This window comes from Onychostoma macrolepis, chromosome 03 (assembly GCF_012432095.1).
Source record: "Onychostoma macrolepis isolate SWU-2019 chromosome 03, ASM1243209v1, whole genome shotgun sequence".
NCBI classification, from domain to species: Eukaryota; Metazoa; Chordata; class Actinopteri; order Cypriniformes; family Cyprinidae; genus Onychostoma; species Onychostoma macrolepis.
This window is the reverse complement of record NC_081157.1, coordinates 39314298-39326554: the sequence shown is the minus strand read 5'-3', so window position 1 is coordinate 39326554 and position 12257 is coordinate 39314298. Positions and strand designations below refer to the sequence as shown.

Genomic DNA, 12257 nt, shown 5'->3' with positions numbered 1-12257 from the left:
TTCTTCTTTCCAGCCAACATGACAACATCACACCCAAACATGCCTAATGTCTAGCAACAGAAGCCAATGACTTTGGCGGGTTAGTACGACCCCGTTGGCCCCTGGTAGATGCCATAACTACATCATCTCCAGGGTTCTGTGCCAGTCAAACAACTGCAATTGAGATTAATGGGAATGCTAACAGATAGCTATTTTAGACCTCTGTGATAGATAGAAAAAATCCAATGTCCCACAGCAGGTCTGAATCACAGTAGGGGTGATCCATGAACTTGAGCAAGGCATTTAGTCCCAGGTTAGTCCATTAGAAAGTGAATTTTGTGGATAAATATCAGAACATTATCATAATCATCAGTCTGCCAAATCACAAGTGTTACTTGTGCACTTTCATGCTGGGCCAGAGTTCTTGAATTTAACTTGGTTCTCTTTGCACATTCTTTCTTGTTTTTTTTTCCTGAGTGGAAGAAATGTATTAATAATGTAAACAGAGAACAATGTATATTTAAATAAGTCACATTAAGTGGTGTTAAGGTAAATATTTAACTCTAGACCCAAATGTATGAAGAAAAAAACTGAACATAGCCCTATTTTACCCGCTACACATATTTTAAGTAGTAGTGGAATTGGCCTAGAATGAGGCTTATCCTCTGTTACCCACAATCAATCACAGTGGCTTATTCTGCCATAAAACCCACCTAAAGTCTTTTGTCTCTTATTATTAGTTTTTATTATTATTTGCTTTTTTCTGTAACATAAAATACCACAGCTGTGTGCACAGATTTCCACAGATTTTCCAATTCAAATGATGCCACTCAATACATTCCACACATTAACCACCCCTTGAATGTTTCTTAATTAAATAGTGACTGATTTGACTGTGATTTCAGCTGCTAATAAGTGTGTTGTACTCCTAACATACTTTATCATGCTGATTTCTCAAAATCAGAGCAGAAAACACAAAAAAAAGTACAAACAAAAGACATCAGCTTTAACATGTTTCAGTGTATTCAGTATTGCAGCTGAATGGAGTTTATATGCATAAACTGTACATGTTTGCCAATTATCCTACGCTAATTTAACAATGGTCATGATTTATTAACCAGACTATAGGGGATGAAGGGATATTAATAAAAAAAATAAAGAAAAAACAGAAAAAAATAGTCTAAATATGGTGTGAAAACTATTTTTTTTTCTTCTATTAATTTGTTGCTTTGCGCAATTAACTATTATCTACTACTATTTTCATTTTGCATTTTTTGCATATTTGTATGCATAGTCAACTAAAACTAAAACTACAAAAAAGTAGCAAAAAATGTAATAAAATGAATGGAAACATAAAACTAAAAAAAAAAAAAAATTAATAAAAACAATGTAATCTCAATACAAAAATGACACTGTGTGTGTATATATGTATTTAAAAGTGTGTGTGTGTGGGTGGGGGGGGGTCAAAAATTGCGCTCCTTGTGAATCCAGTAAATACACACCCCAACAAATCCAGCGGGGAGTTGCAGTGCTGAAATTGCCACCAATATCCTTCTAAAAGAATGGGGCTGAAACCCAAAATCCTGCACAGAGAGTGGGCTTGAGCAAGTGAGAGAAGAAGAGATGTGAAATATGTGCCTAATAAGAGGTGAAGGTGGCACGTTGCACACCAGCTGCCAGGGCACTGACGCGGCACAAATAACTGCAGGGGAAAGTCAAATAAACGGATAGAGTCATCGCCCAGAGCTCAGGAGAGCAGAGAGTGAGATGGGTGTGGATGCTTCAGACCAGAGCTGCAGTCTGGTGCACAGCAGCGTCGGCCTCTTAGGTTAGAGGTCACATTAATGCTCTCTGACAACACATTCCCTTTGGTATCAGCCTGTTTGTACAGTTAGTCACGCCAGGAATGTCAGAAGAACAGGTAGAACAGAGGGAGCCCTGCTGGAAAAGGCAACATTATCACTGCTAGGATGAGCTCATCCACCATCTAAATGCAGTGTCGCGCACTACAGCATCACTAAAATGAGAAATTTAGTTTGACAGTATGCTCTTCATCACTGTTTAGAACACAAACAATGTCAGAATTAGTATTAAATGTCTCTTCCGAACCAGTTCTTTTCAATGAATCAGTCAAATCTGTCAAGAAAAACATTTACCGTATTAGACTATATTTTAGCTATAAAAAATCTGTTTACAGTATTCTCTCTTGGCTGTTTAGAATCAGAACAAGCATTGGGAATTACTGACTCTTTTGGCTCTTTTCAATGAATCAGTTGATTTGATAAAGAAAAACATGACAATATTTCAACAATAAAGATGTGTATACAGTATTCTGACAGACAGGGGCAACATTGGGGGAATCCCAGATGTAACCCACTCTGCAATTTGGAGCAGTTAGCCAAGCCCAGGCCTGGTTCTACTGGGGTGCTACCAACAAACAAAAGCAAAAGCACCCTCAATTAAAGATCTGGCAAACTATCCAGTGCGTATTTCTGTTTGCACGCTGAAGAGCATCAAAAGTTACTATTTACAATGTGTTTTTGCAGTGTTGAGAAATGTAGCCAATCACAGACATATCTGATGGTTTCTTGAACACAATGGCCAATCAGAGGCATTTTAGTTGGACAGAATTCACTCACCGCTGAAAATGCTATATTCACTGTGCAATTTAGAGAGCTTCATTGATTATAATGGAACTGTGTGAGATTGTTATGAACTAAGATGAGTGACAGCTTTTTAGTGAAACCAGTAATTTCGGACAATAGAAAGCTCGGGAATGGTATGTGATTTATGACTGGCTTGAATATAGTCCCACAACTGATCAGTTGTTCGTTTGTTTGTTTATTTATTTATTTACGTGTCTCACTTTTGGTGGCAATGAGTCCAAATTCCACGCATTTCAAGTTATTGTATTTGGCGACTGAAAAAAAGACATGGAAACATTCAATGAACATCAGAAAAGTAGCATGCACATTTCTGGTTAAAAATGAAAAGTCATCAAAAGACACTTAAAACGGGAGGAATCGCCATACAAATCAGCAGCAAGAGTCAAAGGTAGTCCACAGTTTAGTAAACATTGGCAACCTCTTTAAGCAATTCTTGACTGAGCTGCAGTAAAAAACACACAAAAAACACGTGTTTACAGTATTCTCTATCAGCTGTTTAGATTTAACACAAACAGTGCTTGAATCAAGGAGTGACTCACTCATCTAAATCATAAATTGGGCAGTTCATCTTTTGTACTTTCTTTAAAGGGTAACTTTCAGCTTACCTTAGCTAATATTTACAGAGTAGCTGGTAGCTTAGCTAGCTACATTTCATCACAGTTTAAATGCCAAAACATGGCACAGGATTATAAATGTTGCCTTACCTCATTTTGCAAGTGATGTATCAGCATTCACTGGTCCCTTTAAGACAAGGTGGAGCCCATTTGGTGATTTAAAGGTGTAGTTTTACTCTGCGAGGAGGACTGTGGCGCCTTCCATCCATCCCATGAGGCTCCAACGAGGTGAATTAGAGAAAAAGGCACAAGGCAGAAGAGTCGCTAGGGGCAAAGGGTCAGTTAAAAATTGCTCAGACGTGTAAGAGGCAGGGATGTTCATGAACAGACCGCATTGATTTAGGTCTCTATGGCATTCTGTCATAGTGGCACACAGACTCAACCCACCTACAGGTGTTTGTCAGTGCGACTTCTCTTGCTAGCAAGTAATGGCCCTTATTTTCTCCCCGCGAGCTGCACATACCAGCAAAACAAAAGCCTGCACACTCCAATGACATACTCCAATAGAGCTGGAGTTAGATGGATGACTTTTACAGTCCTTCTCTGACAGTCAGGTTGGGAAAATGAGGAGACGTGATGTATGAATATGAGCGAAGCATTTTGTGAATGCGTGGGCGTGCATGCATTTGTGTCTGCTCGTGCAGCGTCAGTGAGCACCGCCATCACAGATTCTCCAACTGGCAGCGCGCCACCATTGCGTGAGCTGCCATCGGTGCTCTGACTCAGCCCCGTCATGAGGAGAGAGAGAAAAACAAACTTCAGGCCATCTGCAAGCCCGTCAGGAGGCCAGCAGGTCCCTGTGAAGCCATTTACCCGCTGCAGGAGCTCCAGCCTGGGCTGGCACACGCCGCTAATGCTGCCCTCCATACCGTTGCCATCTTGGTGGGTGGGGTCGGCTGTTGCTTTAGTCGCTTTCTATTCATTTCTGTGGAATCGATCCCAGGCTTCGAGGTGACCTAGTGGGTAGAATTAAGCTAGACCTAAAGAGACAGAAAGAGTTCATTACAGACTTTACACATTATAGTTGATCATTATTCAGTGAAAGCTGAAACTACGAGCTTCAATTCAACTTGAAACTACAAGCACCATATACTCAGGTTTTCATTTTGATTCATTGGTTTAATTTTTTTTTTCCACTGTTCTCTTCATTTTATTACTGTCCAAGACATTTTTTCTTTTATGATTAATTTAAAAACATGCTTTATTTAAATAAGATATTTATTTGTTTTAAATATATTATTATTAATGAAATATACAATTTTTTCTAATAAATTAGTGTTTAATATACAGTACCATTTAAAGGTTTTGAGTCGGTAAGAGTCTCTTAAGGCTGCATTTATTTGATCAAAAATACAGTAATATTGTGAAATATTATTACAATATAAAATGACTGTTTTCTATATGAATTTTTAAATTTATTCATGTGATGGTAAAACAGAATTTTCAGCATCATTACTCCAGTCTTCAGTGTCACATGATCCTTCAGAAATCATTCTGATATGCTGATTTGCTGCTCAAGAAGCATTTCTTATTATTATCAATATTGAAAACAGTTGCACTGCTTAATGTTTTTGTGTAAACTGCAGAGGTGGGGGACTCGAGTCACATGACTTGACTCGAGTCTGACTCGAGTCACAAATTTAAGGACTTGTGACTTGCTTGACTAAATAAAGAAAATGACTTGACTTGACTTGGACTTGAGATCCAGTGACTTGAGACTTGACTTGACTTGACCTTCATGACTCGGCAGGACTTGACTTAATAACAACTCTAATTATTATTATAAATCATTACGACAAAATTTGGTAAACACAACGCAAGCCACTGAACCCGCGGCAGAAGTGATCCGAGTCTGCAGCTGACACTGCACGAGCGCAGGAACACAGCGCGCCAAATACACGGAGCAAGAGAAGCTCGCGATGTTTGGATTAACGCTTCATAACTGTATGCATTTGCAAAGCCAGGACGTCACCACTTCATAAAGGAAAGGTATGTAAGTTTGTTCGTTAGTTGAAAACAGCATTGGTCTTAAATTCAGTTTAGGTCTGTCATTAAATTAAAGTGATTATAAATTATTAATCTCGTGTTTATAATTAACGACGTCAAACTTTAATTTCGCTGGCGTTTGCCTCTCAAAACAGTGCTTCAGTGTCGAGTATCCCTCTGTGTAAATCAATAGGCTATATGGAATTGCACCACGGAAACCACAGTTTTTTATCGATTAGTGATATTTCTCTTGAACCCAAAATCCAAGATATGTTGTCAAAATGGCCCTAGTGTGAGTTTTTATATTTATAACATATAACATGATATTTAGTAATATTTTCAGCGCGGCTGCCAACAGTTACGCGCGTCTCTAAGCAACACACTGAATACTGAACGAATCCAGGGATTCGAACGAATCGGTTCAGTGATTCAGTGGCCCATTCTTGCTTGTTCATGAACGAATCAACTGTTTTGAATGAATCGGTTCAGTGAACACTTCTGTGATAAAGCTGTGATTTGCCACCACTTACTGGCGGCATTAATGTCATAGAGTTGGTCTATCAGTTAATTTCATATTTCTATATTCAGTTTTTTTTAATTAATTATTTTTTCCTACAGAACAAACAGAAAACAAAAACGAAACCAAACAAAAAGCTTAAGCAGACCTTAAATGCACAGCTGTCAATTTAGTTCTTATTAAGATAAAATCAAAGAAATGGATAAGCTACAGGGGAAGATACATAAACATTAACAGCAATAGGCTTCTTGTTTTGAGCCATGATGACAATAGTTTTCAAGAACAATGTAGGCAATCATGTAAAGTGAAAGAAACAGTCCAAATAGGGTGTCTATATCTGATGACAATTTTGGGTCCATTTTATTTCTGATATAAGGGGTGATTTGTAGTCAGCATATTATTTAAAATTGAATAGCATGTTTTGTTACACACTGAAATTCTTTAGCGTGCTCCCAGACTGAATCCCAGTCTTCACTGGAGATATTTAGTGCGAAATCATTTTCAAACATCTATTATCTTTGACTCCTAGGATGGTCAAACTCAATATAACATAAATATGAGATACATATTTTTATCTTGTATTTTTATCTATATTTTCTCAATTACAGACTTATCGGTATACAAAGTAGTATTTTGCCTATTTTCAAAATGTTATATTTAAAACATTATTATTTAAAATGTATAATTAAAAAAGTAAATTTCTGAGGAAAAATGAATAAGATCGTGTGGCAAAAATATATTTGTTCCTGTTTGATACTGTGACTTGACTTGACTTGACCCTTATCAGGACTTGACTTGACTTGCTTGAGGTGAGCCACTGACTTGACTTGACTTGCTTGATTTGTTTGTACTGTGACTTTAGACTTGCTTGAGACTTGATGGTAGGGACTTGGGACTTGCTTGAGACTTGAACATGTGTGACTTGCCCCCATCTCTGGTAAACTGTGATACATTTTTTCAGAATTTATGTTCAAAGTTCAAAAGAACAAATTTTTTTTGAAACAGAAATCTTTTATAACATTGTAAATGTCTTCACTGTCTGTTTTGATCAATTTAATTTATCCTTGCTGTATTTATTTCTCAAATATCTTTGGTATTTAAACATATTTCCTTGGTTTAATATACCAACTTCTAAATATCACACACTATGACTACAATTCAGTATTTATTTACACTAAACACATAATGTAATAAAAACCCTATGAACTGTTGTGAGCTGGGTTAAACTAATCATCACATAACATACCATTAGTACTTATCTAGTACTATTAAGAGATGAGGAACTGCAACCCTACATTACGAACTGTTAACAGACATCAGCATGTAGATACAAGGCTAGAATTTGCTTTCAGTGGGTTTGGAGGGGCTATTTCCTGCTCAGGTGCAGCATTGCCATGGTTACCGTGGTGCGTTTCGAAGGAGACAGCAGGCAAAGATTACAGGAACGTGGGGAGGAGAATTTCTGGAGAAGACAAAAGGCAAGAGGCTGAGACAAACAGAAGCAAATTAGATACATGGAACATGCTAAAATGTGATATAAACATGTGTGACTTCAATTACAGCACATGCGCATGAACGCAGATACTACATCACCCACCCTCACACACACACACACTCATGCTGATGCATAGGCCTGAGTGCTGAGCTGTAAAGTCTAGCAGATGATCTACTGCAGCATCTGTGCTAACCTCCTCACCGCCCGGCGCTCCATCACTCAGCCCAGATGAGGAGTTATAGAAGATGGCTTTGCCTCCCTGCATGGCCCTGCGGTTGGAGCTGCAGATAAGATGAGAGGCCCTCCAGAGAGTCATACAATAACAGCAGAGAGGACAAGAGGAAAATTGTGAGTGCTGATCGCTGCCCTGGGCTCCTCCGCAGGCGACGCGGCCACTTTCATCTGATTCCAGGAGAAATGACAGCCATTTGGAGTCTCATCACCCTAGCAAGCAATCTCATTTTCCCCATACAAACACAGAAAGAAGGAGAAATCCGTAAAGAATGCAAAGATTTCAGCCGGTCGAGAGCGATCAATTTGCCTCAAGTAGCTCAGGGAAACCAGACTTAGAGCTTCGGGGTGAAATTATTCACATCCTCGCTCTATTTCAAAAGGACGTTTCTGAAAAGGCGTCAGAGATGCAAAACACTTCATTACGATTCTGGGAGGGGATAAATTGCGAAAATACTCCGTCTATCAAAGTAATTCACTGGGAGTAAAAAGAGAAAAACAGTTAACAACACAGCGATAAGTGATTATTTATTTTGAAAAGCACAACAAAATATGTCCCTCGCCTCCTAAAGATATGAACCAGACGCACAGAGCAATCGTTGAAGTCCTCATCCGTTTGCAGCACCTGTCAAGCGGCGGAAAGCAGCCAGTGATGATTTTAGCATGGGAAGGGAACTCGCCATACACCTGCCAGATAAGAACTAGCGCTTTCCACCGAGAGGCCTAATCCACCATCATGGAGAGTGACGTGAACACTGGTGTGGGGTTGAATTGACGGATGGGAAGGCTCCTTGCTGCGAAAGCCGTCCACATTGAGCCTGATTGCACTGGATGAAAGTACAGAACCTGCAGCGCCGCACTTCATCACCTGGGCCAACATGTCTCCAAAAGCACAACCGGCCTAGACACCTTTCTTGTGAGCTGACAGCCCATCTCACAACAGATTCCCACCCGTGGGATGCCGCAGGCCTTCAAAAGTGGGATTAAAGCGAGAAATAGCAGTTTATTCGCTGTACCTCACAGAGACATAACGCTTTGATGATGCCTACGTCATATTAAAGTGTCATGCTAGTGTTGCAATTAAGTCAAATATACTACCTGAAAGTGAATGCAGCTAGAGATGGTTGGGTTAGCTTAGCCCTGAGAATGAAATACAGCCGTGAATTTAGGCGCTATCAGCGTTCCCATCCTTTCTATGCTTTAATTCAGTTTGATTAAAGCAGATGGATTTTATGAGCTCATCAGTAACTTAAATTAATTTACGATGTAATTCAATCAGCTGTTGTTTCAAATATCTGATTAAAACCGATTAAGTGAGAGCCGGAATTGGTTACATCCTGGAATTGAGTAACAAGGAGAGAGTGTAAAGTCAGAATTGTTAAAAGCCTCGAAACATTAAGTGGTAGGAAATTACCAGAATTATCAGAAATGTTGCCTTAATATATTAATTCAAAGACACAGGTAATAATTAAGGATCATTTTCTATGAAAATAATCAAAGAAAGGAGAAATGTCAAAGTGATGTGGCAATATGATTTGAAGACATGAAAGACATGACGTATTGCCATTGCAAAAATCCTCAGTATGCGAGTGTTTCTTCAACTTTGGGCACTTTTATGTCCCAGGGGACATAATTTTTTTTTTTATATATATTAAAACAACAGGCTTCTATTTCCTTTTTTGTTATATGAAAGTCACATTAAAGCTGCCATTATTTTTTTACATTTAGTAATAAAATATATTTTGCTTAATAAAATTTTACTTATTTTTATGGACATTGTTTATTTTTGCTTTTTAATGTTTTTTTAAAAGGTATATTGTCACCCAATTTTTTGTTGTGAAAAAAAAGTATTTTAAAAAAGTATTAATACATCATAGTAGAATTTGTTTCACTACCTTTAATTTATTCTTTTTTTATGAATGAAAATGTGTAATGTTTGTTAAAAAAGAATTTTATACATATAAAACATGCTTGACATCAAGATGACGTCCAAGTAAAATATAACTCAGAAACAGAACATTACTAGAACATTATATATAGCCAGATATACCATTTTCCTGTAATTTTTTCAATTTTAAAAAATGTGTTAAAATGTTATATAATATTGTATATTTAGGATATATAAAATTATCCTTAGTATATAATGCATTGTTTTCCTAAATGTTAAAATGCGAATTCCAACAGTCATTTCCATCAAAGACTGCCATGAAATGCTATTAAAATCCACAACTTCAGAAACAAAGACTATACTGTCATTTTCCACAGAGCCCAGCATCTTCAGATATTACAGTACATATACATTGACCTGACTCATAGCAGACATGCAGTGAGACATGGCGTCTCCTGCCTCTAACAGCTTCTATTCAACACTTCCAAACCCAGTGAGACAAACAGTGAGAGCTCAAGAGCATCTCAATGAGATTTGAATTGAGCGAATGAGGAATGAAAAAGACCCAGAAATTACTTTTCATTTTATCAGTGATTTTAAATGTATGAATTAGCTCTGTTGAACAAGAGCTTTCACACAGGGGAAGTTTCTGAGGCGTGAGAGTTTTGCGAGATTACAAAACGGAGCTCATGAGGGACACAAATGGCTTCAGGCTATCGATATAATGAATTTAAGGACTTTAGCACCTCCTTTTGATGCACTTAAAGTAATCTTGCTTGAAGATAGCCAGTGATATCTATCAGTGGCGAGCGGTGACTTTTTTAACCGGGTATGCTGAGTGCTAAGATTAAGACCCCCCTCTCCTCCTGTCGCTTTTAGGACACACTCAAAGAGGAAAACACCGTGGCAGGTGTCGATTTAAAAGTATGCACATTCCTACCTTAGGCTATTTGTAAATGAAATTCATCTCCAATTCTTCTTCTATCGTTTCAGGTTTATCCATAGTTACTCGAATGCTAGAAAACAGCTGATTTTCCAAGTAAAAACCGCCAAATAACGTTTACACGTAGTTACGTTATGATAGGTAATATTCAGAGTGTGGGGACTATACGTCTCTGCATCAACTGAATGATTTTTTTTTATTATTTTTTTTTTTCCCAGTGAATTGGAGTTAAAACTCCCACCCGGATGACAATAGACCATGCAAAATACCAAAAATAAATAAATAAATAATAATAATAATATCTTTAAAATATTGCCAAGTAACGTTGCAAACAACAATAAAATCACAGAAGGACTTTAACAGTAAGCGACACAAGTATAAGGAAAATATACAGTTATGATGTTCTTCTTCATATGATTTCGTCGGGTTAGTTTTGCATCAAACACAATGTAATTTTCGGCAATCGAGATCTGGCAGCAACAGCGCATTTTTCCGCTTGCGCGAGCGCTTCGCGGACAGCTTACCTCGAGCATGAAATCAGCCGCATGCCAACAAAACACTGAGAACGCGCTACAATCCCGTCACTGACGTAGATTTACAGAAAATTACCGCTGTTTTTCAGAAATAGTTTTACGTACTTATTCCCAACGCTTTATTAAGCTTTAAGTCACATCTCAAATGATAAGTTATCAACTTATAATCATGTTTATATTAATTATCCCGTGAACTCATTCTCTCACAGACAGCCTGGGTATGCGGCACATTCGCAGTTTATATGGACAGAACGCCACTGAATGTTTTAGGTTTCTTGTTTGTATGAGATGCAGTATCCTACCACACTGCCAATTCTACTCATCTCTCCCTTAGTAACATTCACACCTGTGGGTATAAAATTATACATTCAAGTCAGACCACATCAGAGGCCGTTGGGGTTGTAGTATCTATGTGAATTCAATGCCCAGCCTCACATAAAAAATGACACACCCACACACACACACGCACACACTCTTCCTGGTCTTGCAGAGTAAACAGGGGGAGGTCAGTCAGGGATCGGATTGCCTCAGGCAGCAGTCAAACTCTCATGTTGACAACTTGGTATCATCTAACTGAGTTTGACTTCTGTCTTTCGCGTGGCATATCACTAATGGATATGGGGCATAAAATTACCGCCTCCCATCTGGGACCCTGGCAAGAAACAACAAAAGCCAGTGTCCCGACGTCCTCCACCAACCGGCTACCGGAGACACATAGAAGCTAATTAGCAGATCAACCCACAGCTCATCTATCATGTATTAGGGGAGGGAAGGTGAAAGAATGTTGAAAAGAAGGACGAAAATCCTGTGTTTGCAGTTTTCCGCCCCAGTTCGAACAGAGGCGCACAGAGAGAGAACTGTTGATGCTTTTGTAATCAAAATTACAGCCAACAGAAACTAGAGATGCACAACATTTTGGTACCATGTTAACACCCGATATTATAATTTTCTTTTAATTATCAGTATAGGTAGTAGTATAGAATACATTAACTGATACTGGATGTGTAATTATCCAAAATCAACCTATTTTTGCATAGTTTAATCTATTTTTACATTTTTACATTTTCTGGCATCACATGCTCACTCAAAGTTATCTTATTAAAAATATAAATATAAATATTTTTTTAATTTTAATAATGTCTTACTTTCAGTTATAATGTTATGATGCTAAATTCACTAATATTCTGTGATAAATTAAAAAATTCCGAACAAAGACTTGCAATTTTATTCCAAAAATATTTACCATAATAATTTTCACCATATAATTTTAAATGTGATGGAACTGAAATTGGTCAATTCAAAGTTGTATTAATAATTGCATGAATTGCTTTTATTTTTATTGTTTTATTTTTTAAATAATTGATTGTGTTAATTATTTATTAATGATTAAATATTATAATTATTA

At 37.6% G+C, this 12257-nt stretch overlaps 1 long non-coding RNA gene across 1 annotated transcript; it reads right to left on the bottom strand.

Moving 5' to 3' along the window:
- Window positions 1-2803: 2803 nt before the first annotated feature.
- LOC131538127 (uncharacterized) lies at window positions 2804-9189 on the bottom strand. The gene is made up of 4 exons (XR_009270478.1): window positions 7451-9189; window positions 7165-7224; window positions 3350-4239; window positions 2804-3087 (listed from the first exon to the last, which is right to left on the bottom strand). It is a non-coding gene; the product is annotated as an uncharacterized LOC131538127 (long non-coding RNA).
- Window positions 9190-12257: the final 3068 nt, after the last annotated feature.